Source organism: Toxorhynchites rutilus, chromosome 2 (genome assembly GCF_029784135.1).
Source record: "Toxorhynchites rutilus septentrionalis strain SRP chromosome 2, ASM2978413v1, whole genome shotgun sequence".
Classification (NCBI taxonomy): Eukaryota; Metazoa; Arthropoda; class Insecta; order Diptera; family Culicidae; genus Toxorhynchites; species Toxorhynchites rutilus.
Genome location: NC_073745.1, coordinates 37,474,296 through 37,496,737, shown reverse-complemented (window position 1 = coordinate 37,496,737; position 22,442 = coordinate 37,474,296). Strand labels below are relative to the sequence as shown.

Sequence of the window (22,442 nt, the reverse complement as noted above, 5' to 3'; positions counted from 1 at the left end):
AGATTTTCTGAGAAAAACACAGATAAAAAGATTATTTGAGACCAAAAACACAGATTTTATTATGGCAACCCCGGTACAAACACGAAAAAGTGATATTTTAGCATGAAAACTATGTTTCATCGATACAGAAATTATTGTACTATCCATTTGTAAGGTCGTGTACATTAGTGATCAGATAATGTGAAAGCCAAAAGAGTAAGACTGTATCACTCACTGACAAATTTCGGGAAGATATACTTATAGAATTACTAAGGAACTCGCAGTCGCGGATAATCGAGGTTCTACTGTATTTTTTATCATAATGATGTATTTGGAAAAGTTGTCGAAAACTATAAGCAAATTCATAAAAAATCATGAACAAGACATTTATATATATAAATATAACATGACAAATATATTAAAAAAGTCTATCTATATATATAAAAATGGAATTGATGTCTGTCTGAATTTCTGTCTTTCTGATTTTTATGGACTCGGAAACTATCGAACCGATCAACATGAAAATTGGTATGTAGGGGTTTTTGGGGCCGGGGAAGGTTTTCGTGACAGTTTGAGACCCCTCCCCCTTCTCTAAGGTGGGGCTGCCATTCAAATGAAACACAAATTTCTACATTACTCGAGAATTAATCAAGCAAATAAAACCAAATTTGGCATGTGGAGGTTATAGGGTGCAATCAATGTTTTTACGGTAGTGAGACACTCCACCCCCCTTTCTAAAAGGGGGCTGCCATACAAGTGAAACACAAATTTCTGCATTACTCGAGAATTAATCGAACAAATGAAATGAAATTTGGCATGTGGAGGTTTTAGGGTGCAATAAATGAATCTATGGTGGTTAGATACTCCTCCCCTCTCTTAAGGGGAAGGGGAGGGGGGCTGGTTCTGACATACAAATGAAACACAAATTTCTGCGTTACTCAAGAATTAATCAAGCAAATAAAACCAAATTTGGCATGTAACATAACGGAGAAACATGTTATTTGCAAGTCTGTCTGAAAATAATCTGATATTATAATGTCGAGTTTTGGTAGAAGTACTAGGAATTTCATAGTAAAAGGTAATTTTAAAGGGTGGATTAGAAGATCAATCAATGAATAATTCTGCGATTGGAACCATAAATAGCGCTTAGTAAGAAAACGTGGATGTGATAACGTAAAATAAATTTTGGCGGGACGAAGTTTGCCAGGTCAGCTAGTTTACTATAAAAAAGATAATAAATTAGAAATATTTTTAAATATCTCGAGAATGGCTTAATTTAGAAGGAGATTGATAATGAGCTTTTTCGTTTTAAATCATAACAGAATTCATAATTTGTGCCTAAAAATGATTGTTAACATACAAATATTCGAAATTTCGAAAATTCATAAAAAATTCGTTGTTCCACAAAGTTTGTTAAACATAGTTTTACCATCATGGACTCATTTTTTAATTTTGTACAGTACTTCTTTTTTATACGAAAAAAAAATTTAAAAAATAAATAGAAAAAAGCTACATATTTTAGATATTGCAAATTACAGTTTTTTTTGTAAATTTAAAAAAAAATTCTCAGTGTATACTTTTTTTAACATTTTAACATCAATACTTCATAACACTCTCTAACACACTATTTCGGTCCGACTCATAGTTTTTGAGATATAAATTATCAAAGATTTATCTTACTAAAATCGATACGCCCTTTTCAAAAGTTACTCTTGAGTCAAAAAATTCCCAATTGCTGTGGAAAACTCATATTTCCTCCAACCCAAACGGAATATAAACTTTCATTCGAATCAAAAATACATTTTTTTCAAAATCAGCATTTTTAGGACGATTTCATTTGGAATTGCTCTAATATTGGGTTGGGGAAAAAATGTCGTATTTCTATCGAAATTTATCGAAATTTGACACTTTATGTAACATACTTAAAATTATTCAATTTAAGTCAAATATGCACCGTTTTGTTCACAAACTTGTTGCCATTTGGAAGGCAACTTCATTATCACCCCCTTATGAAACCACCCCTTCTTATTTTCAAAAAAACTCAGACAGCCAGTTTTCGCAAGCCTCTTTTGATGCCAACTTAGTATCACCAAGAGCGTTTTGCATGGACCGGAAGAGATGGCAATCACTTGGAGCCAGGTCCGGACTATACGATGGGTGCAATAGGACACCCCATCCGAGCTCCCGTAGCTTCTGGCGGGTCATCAAAGATGTATGAGGCCGAGCGTTGTCCTGATGGAAAACAAAACCATTCCTATTGATCATTTCTGGCCGCTTCTGGTCAATCGCCTGCTTCAAACGGTCAAGCTGCTCACAGTAGAGAACCGAGTTTTGGGTCTGGCCATAGTTGAGCAGCTCATATTGGATGATTCCCTTCCAATCTCACCAAACACACAGCAAAACCATCCTGGCCGTCAATCCGGGCTTGGCGATGGTTTGGGCCGGCTCACCGCGCTTCGACCACGACTTTTTTCGCTTTAGGTTGTCGTACGTGATCCGCTTTTCATCACCAGTCACCATCTTCTTCAAAAATGGGTCGAGTTCGTTCCGTTTCAGCAGTGCATCGCAGGCGTTGATTCGGTCTAAAAGATTTTTTGCGTCAACTCGTGTAGCACCCATACATCCAGCTTTTTTTGGAATCCAATCTTCTGCAAATGGTTCCAAACGTTTTCATGGTCTATACCCAGTTCCTGGACAATCGAACGAGTGCTCACATGCCGGTCTAATTGGATGATTTCAACGATTTTATCGGTTTCCACGACGATACGGGGTTTCCTACCAGTACGGGGTGTCGACAGCCACTACACCAGAACGAAATCGATCAAACCAACGCTGTGCTGTGCGAATCGTTACAGTATCGGGTCCATAAACAACACGATTTTTTTTCGGCCGCCTTAGTTGCAGTTTTACCTCACAGGTAGTAAAAACGTAAAATATGGCGAATTTCTTGCTTGGTGGACTCCATCTTTGACGCGCTATAACTTGAGACTGAAAAGGACAATCACAACACTGTCAAAACGACACTTGTTGCACAGATTGTCGTCTTTAAATAGCCGTATAGTATAACCCGATGCAATATGTACAACACAAGATATGTTTAAGTGTTGCCATATATTGCCAATATACGACATTTCTTTTTCCCCAACCCAATATGAACATTTCATATTAGACTGTCAAAAAAGTCCTGCGGTATTTCCGCGAGGTGTCGTTGTAAGCGCGTAGTTCTAGTTGTATTCATTGTATCGAGTCATACTATAGCTTGTTGGAAAGGTATTTATATATAGGCTATAATATAGTCCTTGACAGTGTCTTAACCAAAGTCGTTCGTGAGTTATAGTGTCGCAAATATGGAGCAAAATAAAGAGAAAATCCGACATATTTTACAGTACTACTATGACAAAGGCAAAAATGCATCTCAAGCTGCCAATAAAATTTGTGCAGTTTATGGACCCGATACAGTTTTCATTTCCACCGCACAACGATGGTTTCAACGTTTTCGTTCTGGTGTAGAGGTCGACGAAGATGCGCCACGCTGCGGAAGGCCTGTCGTCGAAAATTGCAACAAAATCGCTGAATTAGCCGAGAAAGACCGGCATAGTAGCAGCCGTAGCATCGGCCAAGAGCTGGGGATAAGTCATCAAACCGTTATTAACCATTTGAAGAAGTTTGGACTCACAAAGAAGCTCGATGTATGGGTGCCACACACGTTGACGCAAAAAACATCTTTGACCGTATCGACGCATGTGAATCGCTGCTGAATCGCAACAAAATCGACCCGTTTCTGAAGCGGATGGTGACTGGCGATGAAAAGTGGGTCACTTACGACAACGTGAAGCGCAAACGGTCGTGGTCGAAGCTCGCTGAAGCGGCTCAGACGGTGGCCAAGCCCTCATTAACGGCCAGGAAGGTTCTGCTGTGTGTTTGGTGGGATTGTCAAGGAATAATCTATTATGAGCTGCTTCCCTGTACAACAACTCGACCGCTTGAAGGTAGCACTCATGAAAAAGAGGCCATCTTTGATAAACAGAGGCCGCATTGTCTTCCATCAAGACAACGCCAGGCCACACACTTCTTTGGTGACGCGCCAGAAGCTCCGGGAGCTCGGATGGGAGGTTCTTTTGCATCCGCCGTATAGTCCGGACCTTGCACCAAGTGACTACCACCTGTTTTGTGTCCATGGCGAACGAGCTAGGTAGTCAGAAGTTAGCCACAAAAGAGGCCTGTGAAAATTGGCTATCCGAGTTTTTTGCCAATAAGGAAGCGAGCTTCTATAACAGGGGTATTATGAAGTTGGCATCTCGTTGGGAACAAGTCATCGAACAAAACGGCGCATATTTGACTTAAAACAGATGATTGTAACTAATTTTATGAACAAATGAAAATTCAAAAAAAAAATACCACAGGACTTTTTTGACAGCCTAATATAATACAAATATGCTTTTAAATCAGACAGTGTATGTCAATATTACAATGAACAAATATTATTGTACAATAGAATTCTTTCCATTCAGTCCAACTCTTCGAGTAAAATTATTTCAATGGTTTCGAGAACTTTCCAGGTATCATCCAATCAACTTGTTAACCCGTATCACCGGGAAGCAACCCATAGAAACAACGCACCCAACATTGTCCGCAGCATACTGACACAGTCTATCGCACTGATACCGGATGTTTATTCTGTAACTTTTACAGCTTGTCTGCAGGAAAATCAACCCCCATTTTATATCTCCAAGAAAGATCTCAGCTGTTGAAAGCACCTTCCTTCAGCCTTGGTTTCCCTTCACCGGCGCCCAACGCCGACGCCATTCCGTAACAGTTTTAATTTTACTAAACCTCAGTTTTACATCTGTTTACCTTTTTACGAGAGCAGAGATTTTTTTTCTTCTTCTCAGCATGAACAAGTTTTATACCAGCCGGCAGGGCTCATTTCCGAAGCAATTTCACGACGAGTGCTGTGGGATACGACGTGTATATTTTCTCGACGCTCCGATTCTTTGACATTCATCCAAATGGCGGGTGGCGGCGGCGGCGGAAATCCGGGTCGCCATTAAGGCCACATGGGACCTTCTGACTTTCTTGCGGTTAAATTATTTCTGTTGTAATATGAGCATGTTAAGCTTTTAATTGCATGAGGAGGACTCGAATGAAGGTTCTTTTTGCGGACCACTTCCGTAATGGATAAGAGGAGCGGATGAATGGTGCGTGACAAAAGAGAATCTCTGTGCTCAAATAGACGGGATCTATTCATGGAAAAAATTTATACCGTGGTATTCACACGATTGCAATTAGCTTTGCCATTGAGTGAATATTAGATTCAGTATGTTACTGGTTGTAAAAACCATCTTGGTTAAACATGGGCCTCCGGTGTTTCTTTGTAATAATATCATGCGACAGTGCAAATACAATATATTGGATTGCAGGTGCGATCGTTTACCACAAAAACATATTTTTTCATGTTTTTCGAACGCTCAAATTTTTATTCACCTAACAATACTATCTTATCGTAATTCACACGTTATTATATTGACTAACAATCCGAAATGGTTGTATAAACCTTCAATTAAAGCTAACTTGTTGTTACCTTTTATTATTATATTTCTTTGAACCACCTACGGATTTATATAGATTTTCAATATATCTTTCGCTTCATTTTGAGGGAGCGAAGAAAAAAGAACTATGTACCCCTCTATTATATTTCCAGTATCAACTGTTTTGTTTTTCGAAATTCGTGCTTTTTTTGTAATTAAGGGGGTATTCTAGTGTAGAGACACGAATTTCGGACGTTTTTTCGAGCTCCGTAAAAATAAAACAAAGAAAATTTTTACTACCATTATATCGTAATTTGTTCATCTATCTTATCAATAAAACAAAAATTGCACGGAGAAAAAATATTTCATAACTAGAATAGTTAAGACCTGATGAAGTGAGAGGGTGTCTGCAGATTGTATCCATATTAATTCGACATAAATCGATTCAGTAGAACTTGGTATATCGTGTACGCCAGTTTGAAAAAAACTAGTTTTGGGAAAAACACGTTTGAAGTTCATTGTAATGGCCGTACGAGGTTAGATACTGCATCACTAAAATGGCTCTTGCTCGATAAATAATAGGATTTTCGATAAGTCCTTTCCAGTGTATATTCTTCAATGCCTTAACTACAGAAATATGAAGGGAAAAAAAAATTGTTTTTTTTTCAAATTTCTAAACTAGAATACTGCCTTAAATCGGAGAAAATGGTGACAGGTAAGCGATCCACACGATGTTCATTCGTATTTTATTCATCCACGTTACGTGTGCGTATCATATCCGTTATTTCTTAGATGAAATAATTATATCAGTATTAGGGAAGATCAGTTGTGGATTCAGGTTAAATGACGTCGCTGACTCAAGATGAAGGTGTTGTAATGGAGCCAATTAGAAACCAAATTATTTCTGTTGTTTGTCTTTTCCCAAGACTTCAATATAAAAGCATCGGCCGGTAACAGTTTTTTTTTTCAATGTTAACCTAAATGATCACCTGGGTTATATAATTTCCGTCTTGCTACAGTCCGATTCTTAACCCTTATGTTTTTGGCCAATGGTTTGTCTTATCCTATACCGTGTTATTCAAATGGGAGTAAAACTAATAACACATAATGGTCAACTAGAAATAGGTTTTTATGTGTGCTATGATCCTACCTTCAAAAATGTAGGTGTTGAATAAAGCTACTGCTTCATTACTGTGAATTCTATCGAGGCTTCTCATGCTATCAATGGTCCAATGGCCACCGGCAAGGAAACTTCTGAACGGTACGTTTTTAAGGAAAGTGAATTTCTCTTTTTAGTTTTTTTTTCAGTGTGGTTTTGCATAACATTTTTTCATTATTTTCTAATGAAAATTTTAATAATTCTCAACATTTGATTCTTTGATCGAAATTTAGCAGGTCTAATAGTTTTCGTGTTAAAATTCTAACGAAATGAAAAAAAAACTTTGACCCCTTTCTAAAGGAGTCATTTTTGCAAAGTTACTTCTTAATTCTGTCAAATATATACCGAGAACTAATGTTTTAAAAGAAAATGTTTTATTTATTATTTAAATTACTATTATCGCCTTCGAAATAGACCCCTCCCGAAGCAATACACTTTTTCCAACGAATAATCCAGTCATGGAAAGACTTTTTGTAGCTGTATTCAGGAATTACCTTCAGTTCACGCAGCGAATTAGTTTTTATGTGTTAAATGCTGCCAAAAAGGCACGAAACGATAATTTGAATCTCTGAAATAGGAAAAAAATCACTGTCTCGTCGCCAATAATTATGTGTTGGATGCACGTGGGTTCATAATTTGATCATTCGTCTCCAGCCACTTGAATGCGATGCAATTTTTGAAGAAAATTTAACTCCTTTCTTCCTTCTTTGATTTCTTTGATTTTATTCCTTCTACGGTGTCGTTATTTTTATTTGTTTAAAAGCTCGTCCTTGCTGTGGCAAATCGTTCGTCTCTTCGCGGCCGCCTTTGAATGCCATATACCATTCATACACTCGTGTTCTCGACATAGTTGAGTCACCAAATATATTCTGCAACACTTTCAACGTTTCGGCACGAGAAATTTTGTATGCAGCATAAAAAATCTGCCGGTTTTTTTTTTCATTAGGGTTTCCATTTTCATTTTAGGGTGATCCGTAACATTTTCCAAAAATTCATAAATTTCGAACTAGTGGGCCGGTTCAGATAATCAAATATATCACATTAAACCCTAGTTTTCTTTGAATAAATATTACCCTCATAACAGAGTGGAATGGTAGATGAACTATATATAGTTCGGTAGACAAAAAAAAATTCTATCGTTATTGGTTACATTGAATATGAAGTTTATGGGAAAGAAACAAAACACAAGTTATAAATTACTTACGATTTCGTGATATTTCAAGGTAAAAAACACATGACATCATGAGGTTGCTTTATTTTTAATTGATAGTTATGGTATTGTGATTTCTTTCCATTGTCTTATTCTTATTATTAGTATTATTCTAAGGCATCAGGAGAAGTAGCTGTTTCGGTGAAATAATGTTCGTTTGCAAACTATCACAATGGAATCGTATTGGTTCTACTTCTCAATCTATCATAGATGAAAATGAGTCATTGAGAATTATGGATATGATGATTATTAATTATTTCATTTCGTTTTATTTTTGTGATGTGATGTAATACCGATCTCAATAATTCCTCGCATGATAATCGTTGCCATCCTCCTAGTATTGATATAATTTTTCGCTCGGAAGACACTCGCTTAAGATGTTCGTCACCCCGTCATATACAGAAGTCTTTCGCTAACTGGACTATCTTCAACTGGACTTATCAATAACAGGATGTACGTTAGCTAGGCTGCAAACCAGTTATGTATCAATAATAGATGTCATCTTCTATTTTGTTGCTTTTGCTGTTTTTCAGTCCAGTTAGCGAGTAAAATTCGTAATTGTTTTGATTTCACGAACGATCACTATATGACACTTTCCTCCTTCCCTTTTGACGTAGGACTACGTCTAACCGGAAGATATAGGGGGTGAAATGGAAATCTAGGCACTGAACAAGTAGGAAAAAATGCAAGATTTGGAACGCTTATAACTCGAGCATTTCTCAATAGATCGCAAAGTTTTTTGCATCAATTGATAGGAAATATATCTACGCATCTATCATGACGAATAACATTTCATTTTTCTTGAGATAAATAATTGAATGATTGTGAAATATCAAGCATTGCCCAAATGCACTATGTGCCCATTTTTGATTGGTCCATTTTGTGCTCCTCAAATCGTACCGACCAAAACGGGCAACCAGAGCAGCAGCGAAATAGAATGAAGCACGATTGGAAAGGAAAAAGAAAAAAATTAGGGAAACATTGGTCGCAGTCTCACACATGCGTAATTCTCGAGCCAGCCAGTCAGCTTAAAAATCCCCGCTTCGCTGCCGTAACGATCATTCTCTTTCAAGCCGTACACCACATCAGTTCGCATCACAACACATCAACCATACTGATTTTAACCTCCGACCGAGAAGGTCACGTTTTTTTCAGCTCGGCAGTTTGGCGTTTTGGACAGCGGACTAGGACGTCTCCCCCTGGCGATTCCGAAGGAGTTATTTTTAATTATCTTTAAGTGGCAGCAGAAGGAGAGCGGGAAAAGGCAATAGCTCGTTTCGACCGTGGAGAGCGGGCGCTTACCGGCAAACCGGAAAAGCGCGCGCTTTTTACGGCGTCACTGACGCCACGCCCCCTTTTTCCGGGGAGTGTTGCCAATTATTTTGTAGTGATTGTAGTGATCTCTAGTTATAATTAAAAAAAAAAAAAAAAAAAAAAGAAATAACACGCGCATACAGACAGTGAAGTGACAGTAGGAAAAACAGTTTTAAAATAATTTTGGAAGTTTATTCGCGATAATTGGTGGTTCTGTGCTCTTGCTAAAAAGTGCGAATTTCTGGACACATATCCCCAAGTGTAAAGACCCAACAAAATTTCTCAGTGTTTTCATCTGAAGATTAACCCACTTGTCGGCTATACCTAGGGGATAGCCTGACAACAGCATGGCTTCCAGTAGCTCCGGGCCTCCGGGAGGCCGGGCTACAAATTTGTACGAGGGTAAACCTACCCAACGTACTGCTCCAAGATGGGCCGATCCACTGAACGGCAACCTACAGATCCTGTTACTACGTGCCACAGGAGAGAACGTGATTCCGACTAACCCGTTCGTCGTGAGTAAGACGATCGCCAACGCTGTAGGAAAGAAGTACTACACAGCGCGACCGCAACGAGACGACAAGAAGAGGACGCAATATATCCTTACGGCCAAGGACGAAGATATCATTGGTAAGCTCCTCTTAATCAACAAATTAATTGATGAAACCCCTATTGAAGTGATTTACCACCCAACCCTTAACCAACGCAAATGTGTTGTTACTTGTCGTGATGTCATGGACATCAAAGAATCCGAACTGGTGACAGAGCTTTCCGATCAAGGTGTGATCGATGTCAAGCGCATCACCAGAAAGGAGAACAATATTGTTGTACCAACTGCCACTCTTATTTTGACGATTCGTGGAACTGTTGTTCCCGATTTCATTAATTTTGGATTTATTCGGGCTGGGACTAGAAATTTCTACCCCAACCCAATGCAATGCTTTAAGTGTTACAAATTTGGACATACTAGCAAACGATGCAAACGCGAGAACCCGCTTTGCCGAAATTGTGGACAGGAACATCCAGAACAAAAGGATGGAATTAAAACCTGCAACGCTTCAGCATTTTGCTTGAATTGCCAAGGGGACCATTCCTCTTCGAATAGGAAATGCCCCGTATGGCAAACCGAGAACAACATCACAAAAATCAGAATCGACTATGGTATCTCCTACAAAGAGGCGAAAGAAAAACACAACGGTCAAAATAATGGACCAACTTTTGCAAGTGTTCTGCAAGACAGACTCTCCAACTTGCAAAAGCCAACACCCAGCTGCAACTGCAAATGTAACTGCGCCTCGGCCGCTTCGGCCTCTTCTAGCCGCGAAAGCACTCCCCCAATTGACACTACAATCGATACTTCCATGACAGAGTCGACAACCGACAGCTCAACAACGGAATCTGAAAACGAATCAGTCATTTCAATGGACACTTCTGATGTTCCAAACAAAAATAAAAATAAAAGAAAAATGGCGAAAGGATCATCTTCAGATTCAGATCAAAAATCCGAAGATGAAATCCAAACAAACAAGGACAAGAAAAGAACTAAGAATGAACAAAGAACTACACCACCAACAAATAACAACACAACACCAACAGAAAACAACAACACACATCAAACAAAAAACAACAATAACAACAACAGCAACGCACATTCAACAAAAAACAACACAAACACAACAAACACTCCAAAGACTTCTACACCAAACAAAAACAACACCAATACCTCAAAGAAAGCTTCTCTTTCCAAGGGTAAAGGACCATCGAACTAATTCTCTTTGAATAGTTCAAACATACACACAATTAAGACTTAGGAATTAGAGTTAAAAACACCAACACATTCACTCCAACACAGAAATTCGGGATACAATGGAACATCAGAAGTATCCGACGAAATATTCTAGAACTGAAAATGCTTATTTCAAACTCTAATCCCACAGTCATAGCCCTTCAAGAAACTATGACTCCAAACAACTTCGATAAACACTTCATCTCAAAATATATCACATATTTCAAAGAGGGTCCCAACCCCTCAAAAAACGGAGTTGCAATCGCAATCAAAGATGGCACTCCACATGATCTTCTTCCCATTACCACTGATCTTCAGGCAGTGGTAGTGCGCATTAAACACCCCTTTCCAATCACCGTCGTTAGCATCTACATCACTAATGATTCCGATCCGAACACTCTACGCGGCCAACTGGACCATCTATTCGCCCAACTTCCCGCCCCAATCATGCTTATGGGTGATTTCAACGCCCACTCATACGCCTGGGGAGGTGCATACCTCGATCGAAAAGGATCCATCATTGAGGATTTCATATCCGACCATTCTCTTCTCCTTCTTAACAACGGCCAACACACCAGAATCCATTATTCTGGTACTACTTCAGCCATCGATCTCACTATAGTATCAGACAAACTATCTTCAAAACTTTCTTGGAACATCCACGATGATACTTGCGGAAGCGATCATTTTCCAATCTTCACTTCCTTCGGCCAAACTTCTCCAGAGTTTTCAACAAGGCCAAGATGGAAATTTGAATACGCTGACTGGGCTGGCTATCAGTTTGACATTGAAAACCGCCTCTCCGCTAAACGAGATTGGACAGCCAAGGAATTCTCCAAAGTTGTCCTAGAAGTTGCAATGGTGCACATCCCTAGAACCAGTGGCATCCCTGGCAGGAAATGTGTCCCATGGTGGTCGCCTGAGCTGAAGGCAGCGATCAAAGGTCGACGTAAGGCCCTACGCAAATTAAGAAAGGCCCATCCGGACAGCCCACTGAGACCCACTCTGCTTGCAGAGTTCCAAAGGGCTCGCAAAGAAGCTAAGACTGCTATCAACACAGCCAAGCACAACAGTTGGGTTAAATTCGTCAGCGAAATTAATCCCAACGCGTCAACAAAGGATTTATGGAGTAAGATTGGCAGGCTTCATGGAAAGAAAAGAAGCAAAGAATATATTCTTCTAATTAACGGTCAATACACCAATGACCGGAAAATCATCGCCGAGGCGTTTGGAGATTTCTTTGCTTCCGCCTCCTCCAATCAAAACTACGACCAAACCTTTCTAACCCACAAAACGGAATGCGAAAGAATTCCCATCGATTTTCATACCGATGTGGAATTTGACTTCAACAAAAACCTCTCCCTCAAAGAGCTCGATTGGGTACTGAACAAAGTCAAACAAGGATCCACAGGACCTGATGACATTAGCTACCCTATGCTTAAGAATCTACCCCATCTCGGGAAAAAAGCACTTCTGAAGCTCCTCAACAAAGTCTGGGACAGTGGAACCCTCCCCAGTTGCTGGAAAGAGGGTTTAATGATCTGTATCCCGAAACCAGACATGAACAACCATCTTCTTGACAATTTCCGCCCCATCACTCTCCTAAGTTGTGTTGGGAAAGTCTTGGAAAAAATGGTCAATCGACGCTTAACGACTTTTCTAGAGTCAAATAAGCTGATTGATCCCAGACAATTCACCTTCCGTGCGGGAAAAGGTACAGAAGATTGCCTTGTAGCAATCGAAAAAATCCTAGACGACGCAACTGAAAAATTACACCACATTGATATTGTTTCCCTGGATTTATCCAAGGCCTTCGATCGGGCATGGAGGTACCCAGTGCTGAAAAGCCTTTTCGACTGGGGGATTCGTGGGAGATTAGGTCTCTTCGTTAAAAGTTTTCTAGAAAACCGGTCTTTCAAAACCGTTATTAACAACCACCAATCTTCTCTAAAAATCCCAGAAAACGGCTTCCCACAAGGCTCAGCACTTTCACCAACCCTCTTCAACATTGCCATGCAATCTCTATTCGAGATTATCCCGGACCATATAAAGGTCATAGTCTATGCAGATGACATCACTCTTATCTCTACGAGCTGCTTCGGCTTAATTCAGAGAAAGAGGCTTCAAAAAACCTTAGACTCCATCCAAAACTGGGCTCTAAAAACAGGTTTTAAAATTTCCCCGGAGAAATCCAAACACATACATATCGGAAAAGCTCTCAGAAGGAGAACCTATCTTCAGCTCAACAAAATCCCGATCCCTACAATGAGGACATTGAAAATACTAGGGGTTACTTTCGACAAGAAACTCAACTTCCTATCACATTCCCAAAAGACCAAAATAGCCACCAGAAAGAAATTGAACATCATCAAGTCTATCGCAGGCAACCTAGCCTCTGGTCATAGAAAGACGTTGCTAAATGTTGTAAATGTTTGGTTGGTCCCACAAATCCTTTACGGAATAGGCACCTTCAGCCGTGGAGGGGACAGGGTGTTAAACACCATTCAACCAATTTACAATAAAGCAATTAGGCTCGCAATTGGCGCTTTTCCCACCAGTCCCACTCTTGCTGTAATGGCAGAAAGTGGGCAACTTCCCTTCACCCACCTGGTAACAAAAGCCATCACCAATAAAGCCATCCGTCACTTGTCACTCCCCGAAAGCGACCACAATGTCCCATTAATACATAGAGCTAAAACATGGTTCAAAAATCTCACGAACAAAGATCTTCCCGATATATGTGAACGTTCATCTGCGACGGGAAGAAATTGGAACGTCAAACCGCCGAACATTAACCTTGAACTTCTCAAGACAGTTCGAGCGGGAGACCCTTCTCCAAAAGTCAAAGCCTGCTTCAATAACCTCGTTGCATCCAATTTTCAAATCAACCACCAGGTATACACAGATGGTTCAGTCAGTGCCGATGGAGTTGGATGTGGAGTCTTTGAGAGTAGATACACTGGTAGCTTTTCTCTTCCACCGCAATGCTCCATCTTCAGTGCGGAAGCTTTCGCCCTTTTAATAGCTACCCAAGAATGCACCCATGAGTTTCTTCCTACCACAATATTCTCAGACTCAGCTAGCTGTCTCCACGATCTTCTGAGTGGAAACAGCAAACACCCATGGATTAAGCAAACAGAAGAGGCTGCTTCAAATAAAAACATCTCCTTCTGCTGGGTTCCTGGTCACTCAGGAATCCGTGGAAACACAGCCGCCGACATACAGGCCGGCAAGGGCAGCAAAATAGATCCCCCAGACATGCCCTGTCCTCCATCTGACATTGTCCGCTGGGTAAAACAGCAAGTCCGTGAAAGCTGGGACATAGGCTGGATAAACAGCCGTCCCACTCATCTTCATAAAATTAAAAATTCCACTCTCCCTTGGGATGACCGCCTCAATAGTAGGGAAAGGCAAGTCCTTACCCGTCTTCGAATTGGGCACACTAACTTCACCCACTCACACTTGTTCTGCAGAGCCAAAAAAACCCCAATGTGCTTGCAACGAAGCTCCGGTTTCCGTTAGCCATCTTTTACTTGAATGTCAACATACCAAAGATGCTCGAGTCCGACACAACATAGGTCAGAGTCTCCGAGATATCCTCAGTAGAGACGAGACCCAAGAAACCAATTTAATTGCGTTTCTGAAAGAAACCGACTTCTTTGGTAAAATCTAAACCGAAATACTAAATACCTTGGAAAGTGCTTATTAAAGTTCGCCACTTCACAGTCATGTATGCGTGTTTATGTGTGTATACACATGTATGTACGGGTCGGAAGGAAGGTATTCATACATGTATATACACGCATTCAATAATATTAAATAACAAATAATATAATATATACTTTCATACCCACATCTATCTTCTATCCATTACATTATACTTTAATCAACTTCCTATTCCTACAGCCACACTCACCAAGGAGAATAAATTCATTAAATAAACCTCTCCATTTTTCAGCTATACTATATACCATTAAATTCAAAACCACTATATTTTATTATCTATTCAAACTGTATTTCATTTCATTTCACCCCACCCCACACCTACTCCTCCCCTCTTTCCTTCCCATACCACTCCCACCCCCTCCCAATCCACTAATCCCACCCAAATCCTTTCCACTCCTTTCCTTCCTATCCTCCTGAGAGGGGCCGTTTTGTTTTTTGGCTTTGGAGCACGCCTTTCGCTAGGTCACTTGTGCTTCGTTACTGCTTTGGTCCTCGGATCAGTAAAATTTTTACTTTTCTTTACAGCATATATTAAATATCTTATGAAGCATAGGATCCCTTCCTACCTTCTTCTTTAACCGAGAGTCGAGCGGACGGGTCTGATGAGTGATTTTGTTGGTTTCCCTTTCGCCAGTCCCCTCTGGACTGGTTTTATTGTGGCTCTTCACTGGGCTGGAGGCGAACGAACTGCAAAGTTTAAAGCCTCTTAAAAACAAAGAAACAAAGAAACAAACACATCAACAAACCAACCCAAGCAGCCATGTCTGGACATGGCAAAGGAGGAAAAGTGAAGGGAAAGGCAAAATCCCGCTCGAACCGTGTTTAGTTTCGGCCGCCGAAGTGATTGAGCTAGCTGACAAAGCTGCTCGCGACGAAAAACTGCATTCAGATCAGAACACATTCGGTGGACTTCAAGACAACAGGTAGTTGCAGCGAGTGGCGAGTGGCAAACGCAATCGCAAAACGGCAGCAGGTAGCAGAAGAAAAAAGTTTGTTCTTTTAACAATCTGCTTTGGTGGCAAATCCAGAACAAGGCGGCATCGAGGGCGTTCGAAATGGTTTTTTTTCAAAACCACGAGTATTATGTTTTCTAAATTGAAACCATTCCATAAAACAAGGCGCTTTTCAGGGCCATTAAACCTTCCAAAAAAAGAGTTTAGGTTCAATGCTTTCTAAAACAATATCCAAAATAATAATAAAACACAAATTAATTTTTTCATAATTTGCTTGCCAGGATATGATGAGTATGTGAATTTGGCAGTTGTTCTGAGCTTATTGATTTTCACCAATTCTTAAATTGCTTCTAGATTGAAAGTACAGTAATTTACACTTATCTCGACATTTAACTAATTGGACGGACCTGTAATGCGACATATTTAGTTGGACATTTTTGTAAACGTAGAGTTCGGGGTCCAAATTTTGACCCCATATTGAAAGTCGACTGTCATCGCAAATGTTCAATTACAGGTTAAACAATATGTCACAAGCTGGATGGGAAGAAATTTTCCAACTGTGAAAGCTGTGGCGAGTGGCAAATGCAATCGCTAAACAGAAAGGTTTAGCCGAACAAGATGGGGATATCGAGTGATAACAAAAACACAACACCAAAGGTTTTTTTCAGAACCATCAACATATTCATAAAGAGTAAACAGTAAACTAATCCAGTTTTCAGGTAGATAGGTAGGTATTCACGTAGGAGAAGAAAATAAAACAATATATTTAAAATAAATATTTAACAAAAGCTGTCCCCTTTGTATAGTCCTACGTCACTCCGGTTATGTCCCCGACATTACCCACCCGTCTTTTTTATGAAATCTTGCATGAAATTTGAGTGATGCATGAAATCCTGCATCTGATTAAAAAGGTCTTGCTAATTCGTTTGATAGAACGAATTATTGCACACAATTTTGTGTTGCATACACCATTCATGGGAACGAAGTTGAGAGAAAGAATGCATAATACATGATTTACCTTCGCATCCGCTCGCAAAACATAACTCTGTTATTTGTTAAATTGTTCACTTGTTTTATTAGTTTCACTATTAATGTCTCAGGCGAAAAAAAAAAGTTTTATAAATTTTCCTTTTAATGGTATATATTATAACACATATCGTTAGAACGATTCTGCGTAATATGCATTTGAAAACTCTTAATAAACGTTACATTTTTCGTAGAGTGACCCCCCTATATAGAAATCAAAGACGTAGTCCTACGTCAAAAGTTCCGGGGACCCTGAAAAGGTTTAATTGGCTTGCGTGGTTTTGTAGAATCATTTCGAGAAGCAACGATTCTTTCTTGCCTTTACGAGAACAATACACTAATTGGTCATATGTCGCAATTTGTTTCTTTATATCAATACACGCATTGTACTGAGTATTTAACGAGAGGTATCTTCCGTGCATCGCCATTCAACAAGCATCAAACACGCGTCTAACATATGCACACAGTTGCAGCGATAAAAATGAAACATCGTGAGAATGACCGTTTATGAAAAATCGTTTCTCGACACTCGGTCAAAACCGTCAACAAAGCTAGGAGATTGTTACATCAGAACAGAGCCGATGCGCACGAGAGCAAATACACCCAAAGTAAATTTTTAGCACATGTTATGGCATCCCGATTCATTACAATAAATGAGCCGAAAAATAACATAAAATGTTCTACACCCCAATACGTGTAAATCACTTGTATAATATATATATGCTAGAGCCAATATGAGCGAGCGAAACAGGAGACACATTTGAATTAAAAATCAAAAATGAAATTGGCTTTTCAACTTCATTTTATGATGAGGTGTAATATTATCACGCTTTTATATAACAGCACTGGCAGCTATATGGATAGTGTGGTCGTGAGAAAGAGCTTTGCATTCCAGCCGGCTTTGGTTCGATCCCCATTGGCGTCGTACGGACTTTTTTTGGTACAATCCCAAATCCCAATCCCATACATACAAACCTTTTTTAAGCTATTAAAACAGCTGATTATTTGCGCATTTGACCCTCCAGCACACGAAATGGCATTATTTCTGCCAAAGATGATATGTTTTCAGCCAACGCTAGTTTGGGTGTACGAATGGCAACTAGAAGATGTGCTATTCCCATGTCCAGGAAATGAACAAGTTCTAAGTGTCGCGCAACGAAAACTTTGCAAAATGCAAAATTGCATTAATTGGGCTTCGAATTTCTTCCGCTTCCATCGTATTCTCCAGATCTGGCCCTCAGCGACTATTTTCTGTTCGCAGACCTGAAGGGAATGCTCGCTGGCAGGAAATTCAAGACCGATGATAAAGTGATTACCGAAACTGAGGCTTATTTTGGAAAAACCGAAAGAGTACTATAAAAACGGTATCGAAAAGTTGCAAGATCGCTATAATCGCTGTAATTGAATTTTGCAAAAAAAATTGTTTTACTGTGTTACCTTATAAACATTTCAGCCGAACTGTTATGTATCAATAATAGATGTCATCTTCAATTTGAAGTGTTGCTTTTGCTGTTTTGCAGTCCAGTTAGCGAGGAAAATTCGACAATTGCATTGATTTTCCGGCCTAATTAACGAACGATCATTGTATGGCTGACACTTTGCTCGTTACTTTGATAAAATCTTGCATAAAATTTGAGTGATGCATGAAATCTCAACATGTTTACATCCGAAAAAAGTCGTACTAATTTGTTTGATATAACGAATTATTGCACACATTTTTGTGTTGCATACAACATTCGAGGGAACGAAGTTGAATGAAAGAATGCATGATACATGATTTACCTTCGCATCCGCTCGCAAAACATACCTCTTTTATTTGTAAATTTTCTCACTTATTTTATTATTTCCACTGTTGATGTTTCAGGCAAAAAAATTAGTGGATAAATTTGCCGTCTAATGGTATATATTATAACATATATCGTAAGAACGTTTCTGCGTAATATGCATTTGGAAACTCTTAATAAACGTTACATTTTACATAAAGTGACCCCCTATATAGAAATCAAAGACGTAGTCCTACGTCAGAAAAATCGCAGTTTCACCAGAACCATATCGGAAAAAAATTGAATATCCCTTCTTAAAATTGCGATAAAAACCGCTATTGTGTCCTACTTTTTTACTGAATCGAGCTCTACATCCAATGAAGAAACAATTATTTTAACAGCCTTGTGTGAATAGCAATATGCTGGACATCCTTCCAGTCAAACTTCTTCCTCGGCGCGGCCGCTCGCTCTGCCGATAAATCGATGCCCATTAAATGGCTCCTGAAATTTGAATTGCTTTCCCATGCATCAGTACGAACCGCAGAAACAATCGCCGGATGCTGGCAGGAAGTAACAACTTTTTCAATTATAAACTTCCCCAAACCGAGGCGTCCGGATTGGTGGTTTTGTGGTTGGGGGAAACATACTTTCGCTTCCGATTGATGCTGCCAGTAGTTATGCCAATTGTGCGAGAAATGATCGACATCTTGGATGTTATGAATGATGGCGGAAATATCGCTCATCTATGTCGGATAATGTACGTGGCAAGCTAAATCACGTCATCCGATGCATATGGAAGGAATACGGTTTCATTCATATTGCTTACACGTACTCTAGAATAGACAGATTCTCATGAGTCTTGGATCATCCATAACACTGTGATCACTTACCTAAATGGTTCATATTTTACGAGACATAGTTTCGTGTTTCGTTCAATGTATCGTTCCATAGTGGTGAATGTTCCTGTCGAAGATATATTTGGGATAACAGTGTGGAAGGAAACATCCCATTTGGGGGCGAATCACGTGCGTGCAAAAGGACACATAAGCATCGCTCCTAGCGCTGGGAAGGTGATGCGGTTTATAGCCGCCCGTTTCGTACTGAAAGTGGCTTTCCGTGATCTGTGAGCGACATTTTATTGAGCGGGTGGCAAAATAGTTTGATGAACTGTAGCTACTTCAGAGAGTGTTTCGATTGGAAAATGATCTGTATGTAAAGCGAATGATTATGGTATAAATTTTGAAATGTAAATAGGGGAAGTGAGTGCATAGTGGTCACCCTAAGGAATATGCCCATTTCCAGCGCTCACATACGGATTCAATTCTCGTTCTACGAAGAATATTGACGTGGGACTACGTCTAACCGGAATATATGGAGGGTAAAATGAAAACCTAAACACAGAACATGCAGGAAAAAATGAAAGATTTCGAATGCTTATAGCTCGAACATTTCGTACTGGATAGGAGAGATGTTTGCATCATTAGATAGGAAATATTTCTACGCATCTATCGCAACTAACAAAATGTTGTTTTTCATTAGATAAACAATTGAATAACTGTAAAATATTAGGCGTTATCTAAACGCCCTAACTGCATCGTTTTGATTGGCCCGATTTACGGTTTCCCTAACACAGCCATCAAAACCAAGCAGCCTTGGGGAAATCGGCATTGCAAATACATGAAAGTAGGGGGACTTTTGTTCTCATCGAAAAATGTTCTCTAACACAGACTTTAAAACCAAGCAGCGAAATCGGCATTGCAAACACACGAAAGAGCCTAGAGGCGAGTGAACTGAAAAGTTTAATTCTCTTAAAGCCAAAAAGAAGAAAAAGAACACACGAAAGTAGGGGGAGCTTTTGTTCCCACCAAAATGTGTTCCCTAATAGAGATTTCTAAACCAAGGTGCCTGGAGAAATCGGTATTTCAAATTCATGCAAGTCGGGGGTATTTTTGTTCCGACTGGAATGTGTTTCCCTAACACAGACTTCAAATCCATCAAGCGTGGGGAAATCGGCATTGCGAATTCATACAAATCGGGGGTATTTTTGTTCCGATTGAAATGTGTTTCCCTAACACAGACTTCAAAACCGAGGTTTCTGGGGAAATCGGCTCTGCAAATAAATGCAAACTGCGAGTACTTTTGTCCTCGCTTGCCTTTGTGCAGAGTGGAATATGTCTGTCCTAACATGATCTTCTAAACTTAGGAACCTGGGAAAATCGTGCAGCCACTAGAAGCGAATGAACTTCCCAGTTTCAAGCAAATTCGAGATTCGAGAAGTATGTACACTTTTGGGATGTAAACTTCAGAGGGAAATGTAAAATAAAATAATCGTTTGATAATTTTTTTTGTCTTTATTGGAAAGATTTTCAGCCTTAGGCTGGTTCATCAAACGTTTGATAATTCTTCCGTACATATATTTTGTTCTAGTCATCATACCAAACGTAAAAGGTCCGTCATTAAATTTACTTGTAACGAAGAACAATCAATCACAATAAATGAATTGACTTTACACGGCATTTGTTCATTTTTTTCACTCACAGAGCAAATATATTGAACTCAATTGAATTTGGAAACTGTTTCATTCAATCAAGAATTTAATCAATACAAACGAATGATTGCTAAGCTAAGGTAGTTCCACGTGAACCTTGCGGTTATATCATAGATATAACCCACTCATTTTTTATAGTTCAACTCATTGTTCTTCAAGATAGCAAACGTCTTTCACTATAAAAGTTCAAAATAGTACACTTTTCATCATTGACGAGTCCCGAGCGGGCAGTCTTCGGGTGTAGACGTATTTTAGTTCGCTCCGCGTTTGTTTTTTTTTGTCGTGCAAAATCATGTTAACACATGTTTCGGTTTTATCCGCCGTGCGGGAAAATCACAATATGTCGGTTGAGTTTCTGTGTTAGTTACGTTAAAAATCGATGTTCAATTGTAGTCGGATGATTTTTTTTTTAGAAAATTCAAGATATGATGGTGTTAATTTTATGTCACTTGAATTCATCGAATAGGCTCAGAATTGTTGCGTTTTTTTTCCTCATGTTTAGTTCAGGTTGTGTGTGTGTGCATATATCGCAGTGAATGTATCACCGAGGCAGAATTTGCAGTCGTTATACGATGGTCACATCGAGAGCTAAGTTCTTTATTTCTTTTCAATCCTCTTTAACATTTTTATATAACACCCGGGCTTGCCCCGTTCCTGTGACGTTCTTCTCTTAGATGCGTGTGTATGTGTGAAGAAACTGTTCATTTTGAAGAGAGCTGTTAGATACTTCGAGTGTTATTTGGAAATAACGAGAGCGGAGCGGTAGTACTGCCGTACAGGGAATTGCTTGCAAGGCTGAGCCGATCGGGCGGCGGCGTCGTCAGTTAAGTTTATTAATTTTCCCCTCATTCTCACATACCGTCGATGGGGGTGGGATTTGGCCGGAACGAATGAGGTTGCTGTTGGTATTGTCTTGGCGGGTATTTTTGAGGGCTGTGAGCCGTTTGGTGGGAGACATGTTTTCACTATTTTCGATGCATAGAGCTTAGCTGTGGTGCGGGTGCTTGTTGTTTGGTGATTCATCAGGGTTTGATGTGTAAATACATCAAACTTTGGTGAGTTATTCAACGGTAACTATTTGTACTGCAGTTGAGTGCTGTGCGTTGGGAGTGTTGAGGATATGTCTCCTACTAGGCGGTTCGCAGCTTTCGGAAGTATTCGCGGTATTTGTAGGGATATTGTTAGTAGTGGCTTTCTCCGTTTTGGCCTGGTCTCGCCCCCATCGACGGTACATCAAACGGATGGTAGCATTATTTTTAGGAATGCAAAATAGGTCTGTGTGTTTTGTTTATAGTTTGTTTCTCCTCCATAGATGTTTATGTGTACGTGGGTTTGATATTCTGTGGTATTCATGGATGCCAGGCGATTTTTTTACTTCTACTTGTTTTCCACACAGTTTTAGGTGGTTTATAATTTTTTCACATATTTCGGAATGCCTTCACAAAGGTGC

General features: G+C 39.6%; 1 pseudogene; it reads right to left on the bottom strand.

Moving 5' to 3' along the window:
• Positions 1-21,950, bottom strand: part of LOC129765667 (replication factor C subunit 3-like) — a 99,073-nt pseudogene extending 77,123 nt beyond the window's left edge.
• Positions 21,951-22,442: the final 492 nt, after the last annotated feature.